This window comes from Chrysochloris asiatica, unplaced genomic scaffold (genome assembly GCF_000296735.1).
Source record: "Chrysochloris asiatica unplaced genomic scaffold, ChrAsi1.0 scaffold00092, whole genome shotgun sequence".
Taxonomy (NCBI): Eukaryota; Metazoa; Chordata; class Mammalia; order Afrosoricida; family Chrysochloridae; genus Chrysochloris; species Chrysochloris asiatica.
Genome location: NW_006408610.1, coordinates 3,068,127 through 3,075,718, shown reverse-complemented (window position 1 = coordinate 3,075,718; position 7,592 = coordinate 3,068,127). Strand labels below are relative to the sequence as shown.

Below are 7,592 nucleotides of genomic sequence, written 5' to 3'. Positions count from 1 at the left end.
TAATCACTCCCTTCCTTGCTACAAAATGTCTATCTTTGCATTTCCAACCCTCATAATCAGTCCTGATAACCATTATTCACTACAGTATCACAAGTTACCCATCTGTATTTCATTTCAGCTCTACCTAGACAGATTGGATAGTACTCACTCTTCCTCAGATTTTTTAATCCTTTTTCCTGCTTGTTCTTCTATCTTAGTGGTATTGAGAGATTTATCTTCCAGCTCACTGGTTCTGGTTTCCATCTCTTCAATTCTACTCCTTTGCCCTTCCAGTGTATTGTCCATTTCTGATATTCTATTGTTAATCATTTGGACCTCTTTCTGTAGGTTTTGAATTGTTTCCAATGCTGTATCTATCCTATTCGATTGTTCCTGTAGCACTTTCCTGACTTTTTCCTAATTTTTCTCAACTCCATTGTAAAGTGTTTTGATACATTTTATAATCATTTTTCTGAATTCCTTCTCAGACATTTCCAAAGCTTACCCTCCTTCCAGTATGGAGTGTAGGTCTACTTCCAGCTCATTTGTCTCAGTCACTTTATCTCGTTTCTGGACATGTGCCGTTATGGTCATCTGCTTCTGTTTTTTAGACATATTCAGTGGTTAGCTATGGGCTTAATACTTAGATGGGTGTGTGTTTTGGTATTTTTTAAGCTTTCTGATTGCCTCCATGTAGATGTGACCAGGAGATGGGCTTCCCTTTATACTCTTCTTCCTGAGAAATTTCAAGATGCTACTTTTTCTCATTATGATGTAACTCAGGATTTTATTTTTGGCCTGTTTCCTTTTTAGTCTGCCTGTCCTGTTCCACAAGCCCCATTTAGGCCTTTGTCCTAGTGATAAACAGTTCAGGGCTGCCTATGGGCGTTTTTCACTGCTGCTTGGTTTTAAGTGGAAACTGTCCCTGTAAATTTTGAGGAGGTCTGTGCACATGCATAGTAGAACCCTCCAGGGGTGGGGGTGGGGTGTCCACTCACGAATGGAGGTATGCAGCCAGGGAGAGGCCAACAAACAGATACAAAACAATAATTTCCACACTTTTATCACCGCAGTTCTGTCAGGCATCTGTGGCTGCTCTGATCCTTCCCAGTTTGTTCTCGCCCAAGATGGCTGCTTAGGGAGCAGCTGAGTGCCTTGGATTAGGAAGCACAGGATTTCTTACTTCTGCTATAAATTCCACTAGCTGTAAGCCTTTCAGCTTTGTAAATATTCCTTTATATGTGGTTCAGAGTTCTGGGACCATCCCCTGAGCCTGCATGGTCTGGTATTCTGTTGTTGCTGCCAGAGCTCCTCACTACACGTCTACCCAATCCGCCATCTTGTTTGTTCTCCTTTTTTTTTTAAGTTTTTCTTGTGAATTGAGTGATAGTTTATATGGGAGAACATCAGTTTTACACTCATCATTTTATTGCAGTGATTACAATCCCCTCTGTGCATCATCATTCAACATTATTTGCTTCTATTCCCTGTTTTTTTGTTGGGGGGCGGGGAGGGATGCACACAAAAACACTTAGGAATATATAATCATTTAAACAACCAAAGGGCACATTCTGAAAGCCTACCTCCTGGCCTTCAGCACACAGCCTTTCTCTTTCCATAAATCTAGAGTCCGCAGCTGCTCTCTCTATGTCCTCATCTCTGCCTCCATCTCTGGTGTCGCTGCTTCTCTGGATAGGATCCCACATTCCACTCATGCTCTTCTCCCTTGATGGTCCTAGGGTCCTCTGTTCCTGGACTATAAGATTAACTACTCCCCGCTTTTTGTTACATTACTTCTACCTTTATAGTTGCGACAGTCGCAATTAGTCCTGATAACAATTATTCACTATGGAATCATAAGAATCTTATCCCCATCTCTTTTCACCAGGCCCATCTAGACAAGATGAAAACTACTCAGTGGGGATTCTCCCTTCCCCTGTACACTCTGAAACTAAACTCCCTCCTGAAAACTTGTAAGCCAGTCACTTAGAGCATTTATAGCCACCACCAACAATGTCTAAGTTGCACAATCCTATCAACCCTATAGAGAGAGGAGATTGGATTGATACTTGATGTGAACACTCCTTCCCTCTCAGTTGGTATTTTGAGCTACTACATCCATAAGTATAAGTCAAGTTCATCAAATTGTAGCAATTTACACTTGTTTCCTTTATCAAAAAAAAAAAAATTTTTTTTTTAATCTTCCTCTAGTCGAGTTCTGACCATCAAGCCATCAAAGCTAGGTCAAGCGGGTACTATCTACAAGTTTGGGTGTTCTTGTGTGTCTCCCCTCACTTAATATCAGCTGGATGCTTCACTCTCCACTCTAGCCCTCTATGGCTATGTCCTTGTCCATGGGCTCAGAAATCCCCAGGTCTCACCACACTTCAGACCAACCAGCCCTTCCTCTTCTCTCTCTCATCTCCAGGTCAACGGGAATCTATGGAACATGGTTGAACTCAGTCCATATCTTCATTGTTGCCTTTCCCCCTCTTCCACTCACCAGCAGACCAACAATGTGGTTGCCAGCTAGCTTATATGCCTGTTCATGTGTTCCCTATGAGTTTCAGTCTTGGAGGGAGGTTTGTCCTGAATGGGCTTGATTGCTTGCCTTGATGGCTCCCCAGCAAATAACTTGCTTGTCCTTGTAGTAGCCAATCAGACTGCCATGTTTGTTTTGGATTTTTCCTGCTGGTCTTTCTTTCAAGAAGTATCTTCTGTTCCTCTAGCTAATCCAGACTGGTCTGTTTGTACTTTCAAGTGGGAATGTCCTACCTCAGAAGGTTCTGGATGGGGCTCCTATACACTACAAAGGCTCCGCAAGAAGACTATTTCACTGGGCAAGTTCTAGAACCCCTGTTAGGTATTCCAATGAGCTAACGGCACATAACAACAACAACAGTAGGCTGAAGATGGGCTTACAAGCTTTCTGTAATCATCACAACATACCTTTGCTGTTGTTGTTGTTGTTGTTGTGAAGTGCCGTCGAGTCAATTCGACCCTGTATAGGGTTTCCGAGGAGCAGCAAGTGAGCTTGAACCACCAACCTTGCAGTTTAAACAGCTTTGCAGTCTGGTGCATTAGCTGTTGTTGTTGTTATGTGCCGTGGAGTCAGTTCTGATTCATAGCGACCCTGTACAGGGTTTCCGAAGCTGTAAATCTTTACTGGAGCAGAAAGCCTCATCTTTCTCCTGCGGAACAGCTGGTGGTTTCGAACTGCTGACCATGAGATTAGCAGCCCGATTCATAACCACTACACTACCAGAGCTCCCTCACGGTTGTTGTTAAGTGCCATCAAATTAGTTCTGACTCATAGCAACCCTGTATAGGGTTTCCAAAGGAGCGGCTGGTGAGTTTGAGCCGCCAACCCTGTGATTCAAACCAACCTTGTGGTCCAGTGCTTTATCCCACAGCACCACACCAGGACTCCAACTTTTAGGTTTTTTGATTCCTAAACTAGAGATGTGGAAAATGAGGGACAAAGGGTGGCTGGGACTCAACCCCACAAGTTCCCCTTCTACAGCGTGTCTGTGTCTGGCTAAGTGCTAGCTTCTTTGCAGTTAGTTGCAAGCTCACTTACCTGCTTGGTCACCCCAGGAGATGGGTACTCGTTATCCAGACTCTATATGAGTACATACTTAAACTGAGTTTCAGAGAGGTGAAGTGATTTGGCAGAACAGCATAACTGAGAAGTAGCAGAGACAGGATTTGAACTCAGGAGAACCAGGCATCTCCAGCCCAGAGTGTGGCACCCTTACCTCCACCCACCTCGTCCTGCTCTGTGAGGCCTGTCACAACTTGTCACAGGGTGGGGAGTCCAGAGCCCTGGCTCCCAGCCAGAACCCTGGGGGTGGAGGGGTGGGGGAGAGGGAGTCTGTCAGGTCAGCCAATTAAGGAACACTTTGAAATCCATGGTGTGCTGGGGGCCTGGATGGGGCGCTGCAGAAGTGGGTGAGAAATGGTCTGGACCATAGGCTTTGGCTGAAAAATGAAGAAGATTGTTAACAGACTGCAGATGTAGACTCTGGGTGCAGGTCCCAGGGAAGTGTGCAGGCTTTCCATGCCCTGGGTGCCAACCCATTGTCTCCTGCAGTCCCATAGCCCAAGATGCCTCAATGGGCCCTTTGTTCTCAGGGGCCTTGTGTTGCCCCTTCTGGGAACAAACACGGACTATGATCCCAGGCAGGAGCAGGCCGACCTCAGTGTAACACTTCTGCCTTTCACCTTCCTGCGGTTAGCATCTCCCTCTCCCTCCGCACACAGACAGCAGTTTACAGGAAGCCCTGGGGATGCAGGGGAGTGCTGCTCAGAGCAGTTCATTGTGGGCAAGGAGGACCATGTGAGTACCTTCTGGAGACAAGGAAACACAGGCATTTCAGAATCCCTCCACCCCCACCTCCAGATTGAATGAGCCAACCTCAAGGCCTTTTGTCCCTGTTAGGAGGATTTCCTGGTTGCTGCCTCAGAGTTAGGGGAGGTAAGGTCCCTGGGTGATACACAGTTTGCACTCAGCTGGTAACCAAAATGTTGGCAGTTGGAACTCACCCAGTAACTCTGTGGAAAAAAGTCTGGCAATCTACCTGTTTAAAGATGACAGCTCAGAGCATCCTATCGAGCGCTTCTACTCGGCAACATGTGTAGTCTCTAAGCCACAAACAAGAACAAACACTAAATCAACAACCAAATGGGAAGGAATTGGTTTAAGATTAGGTCTGGAATTGGGCTGAAGTGGGCTGGGATGGGGTATAGGTTGTAGCTAGGAATATGGACTCTGGGTGGGGCACTGTAGGATCAGCACTGAACTGCAAACCACAAGGTTGGCAGTTCAAATCCACCAGCTGTTCTTTGGAAACCCTATATAGGGTCACTATGAGTCAGAACCAACTCATTGGCACTTAACAACCACAACATGGGAAGGATAGAAGATTTGAAAGCAGGCTGGTGTTATTGGAAGGATTTGTCTGTCCTCCCCACCCTCCACCTCCACCCCAGAATTGAACCTTTGAGGAGGAGGGGGAACTGGGGAGGTGACTGTGGTTTCCTGTGACTCACAGGACTTCTTTCCAGAGAAGGGAAAACAGACTTGGACCTGGCTCCTTCTTGGGTCCTACCTGCTTCTCAGAAACTGGCTGAGGAAGAACACAATTTCACTGAGCTCATTGTCCACCAGGCCTGATCCAGGGGCTCCGAAACAGAAACACTCACACTTGGCTTTGCCCCTACCACAAACCTGGGACAAGACCACAAACAGTGGAGCACAGAGAGGTTGAGGGACTTGCTTGAGGCACCACAGCCATGAGCTGCAAGTTGGGAACTGCTTTGGAATTAAGGTCCAGTGTGCTCTTTTGCTCTAGAGCATTTCTAAGTAGGTAATCTTATCCAAGACAGGAATCTTATCCAAGGCAGGAATCTCTAATTGGGAGCTTCAGGCACCAGGACAGGGAGGGAACAGCTTCTAAGCAGGGGACTTTTCTAGGCAGAGCTAGAAACTCACTGGGGGTCAAGCCCTGCCCTAGCCAAGCCAGCTCTCCTCTGCTGCTGAGGTTCCTAATCTCCTCCCTGACCACAACTTGAGGTCAGCCCCAGGTTTGCTGTCTTTGGGCCTCAGCTCAGGGTGGGGCTAACTTCCTGCCTATCTGGGTCCCCTGAACCTCTCTCCCTATGCTTGTCATTCAGATGATTGGCCAGGCCTTCCTGACATGCATTCTCACCCCCAAGCTGGAGCAGCACCCTGTGGTGCCCCTCCCCCTGGGCCATTGCTGCCCTGCATCTGAGGGAGGGAACCAAGAGGTGGTTTCCCTGGGATTCTCCCCTCCTGCTGGTGACCAGGTACCACCACACTGTCTCCCACCCAACTCATGGCCTCTTGTAATCTTCCTGGGAATTTGGGGGCTGTTATTGTGATTGCCCCTACATTCAAGATGGGGAAACTGAGCTCAGAAATGGAAGGGACTAATGAGTGTAGGACTGGACCTGCTCGACCCCATGGTCTCGCCACTGTGCTCTCACTGTCCGCTTCCTGTCTTCCAGGAGGCCTTCTCTGACCCAGCATCTCACACACACACACACACACACACACACACACAACCCCTCCACCCCCTCTTCCCAGCAGCCTCCCAGCCAAAGTACTAATTAATCAAAGTGGTTTTCTGCCTGCCCTTGGGATTTAGGGCTGGGAGTCACTCTATCCCTGTGGGTAAAAGATCAATCCTGGAGGCTGAGGGATCCTCAGGAGGTAACAGTGTCCAGGAAAGGACTGGATGACCGCACTCTATGATCCCAAGCCCAGAGGCCCTGACCGAAGCCTCTTTCTAAACCCCTGGCTCCCTCCCAGAAATCCTTGCAGGCAGTACTGGCCATCCGTTGCCCACCCTTCTCCCAGCCCTGCTCAGCCCCTCCCTGCAGCCAGGGTCACTGTACACGCAGAGCCTCTGTGAAAGGCATCGCCAGAGATTGCCTTCTGCCTCTGCCCCCTAGCTCCCCATCCATCCCCTGAGCCGTTTTTTTCTTTCCACTGCCCTGCTGGGAATCCACACCAGTGAGTGCTGGGAGACTGACAGGGCAGCCTAGACCCCTGGCCTGCCTGTACTTGCCTACCACTGGGCTCAGAGGTCTTGGAGCCTGGCTGAGCCACCCCCACCCCCACCCAGGGAGCCATTCAAAGGCAGACAGGCCTGATGAGGTGCTAATTATGGAGCTAATTGGAGCTACAGGTGGCCTGGCTGCAACAGGTAGTGGCTATAGTCGGAGGTGGGGGTGGGGAGGGGCTGCTGACAGGATCTAAGGAGCGAGGCCAGGGCCCAGGTCTTGCTCACAGTGGGTGTATTTGTTCAGGATTTGTTGATTTTTTCGTGTGGACCAGCCACCTTGAAATGCTTCCTGATCTCTTCCACACCTCTGTCCTGGCCTTGGTTTTCTCTGTGGAAAGATGTGTTCTGAGCCCACTGCTAGTTGGGGAGAGTAACCAAGGAGGGAGGCCATGGTCCGGTCCTAGGGATTTCAGGCAGCACCGGGGCCAGGTGCTACTGAAGCCAGCCTGTTCCAGCAGAGATGTTACTGAGCTGGGGCATCTTGGAGGGGTCCTGGCTCTTGCTGGGTGTCTGAGAACAGCTCTTCCAAAGAGCCTAGAGACCCCAGGGAGGTATGCTTGTGCTCTGTGACTTCTAGGAGCCTCATAGAAAGGGACAGGTTGTCTACCCCCCCAGAGAGAGGGCAGGTCCCCTACTGAGTCCACCTTACTGAAAACTAAAGGGCTAGCTCCTTCTTCCCTCCCCAAATCTCCCTCTCACCGCCCAGCCTTATGGCACATTCTCAGTGCCCCAGAGCTAAGGGGGGATTTGCCAACCTAGGGTCAAAGCCCAGTCCTCAGGCAGTTATTACCTACATGTCTGGAGTCTACCCCAACTCTAGGCTCCCCATAGTTCCTGCCCACACTCTGCACTCAGGTCCCCAGGCCTTTATTTACACTGTTCTACCACCAAGTTCCACCACACATCTGTCAGTTTGTCCTACTGTGGTGGCTTGTGAGTTGCTGTGATTCTGGAAGCTATGCCATGGGTACTTTAAATACCAGCAAGATCACCCATCATGGACAGGTTTCTGATGAACTTCCA

General features: G+C 48.9%; 1 pseudogene; it reads left to right on the top strand.

The window, feature by feature from the left end:
• LOC102827034 overlaps positions 1-6,475 on the top strand; it is a 28,041-nt pseudogene extending 21,566 nt beyond the window's left edge.
• The last annotated feature ends 1,117 nt before the right edge of the window (positions 6,476-7,592 follow it).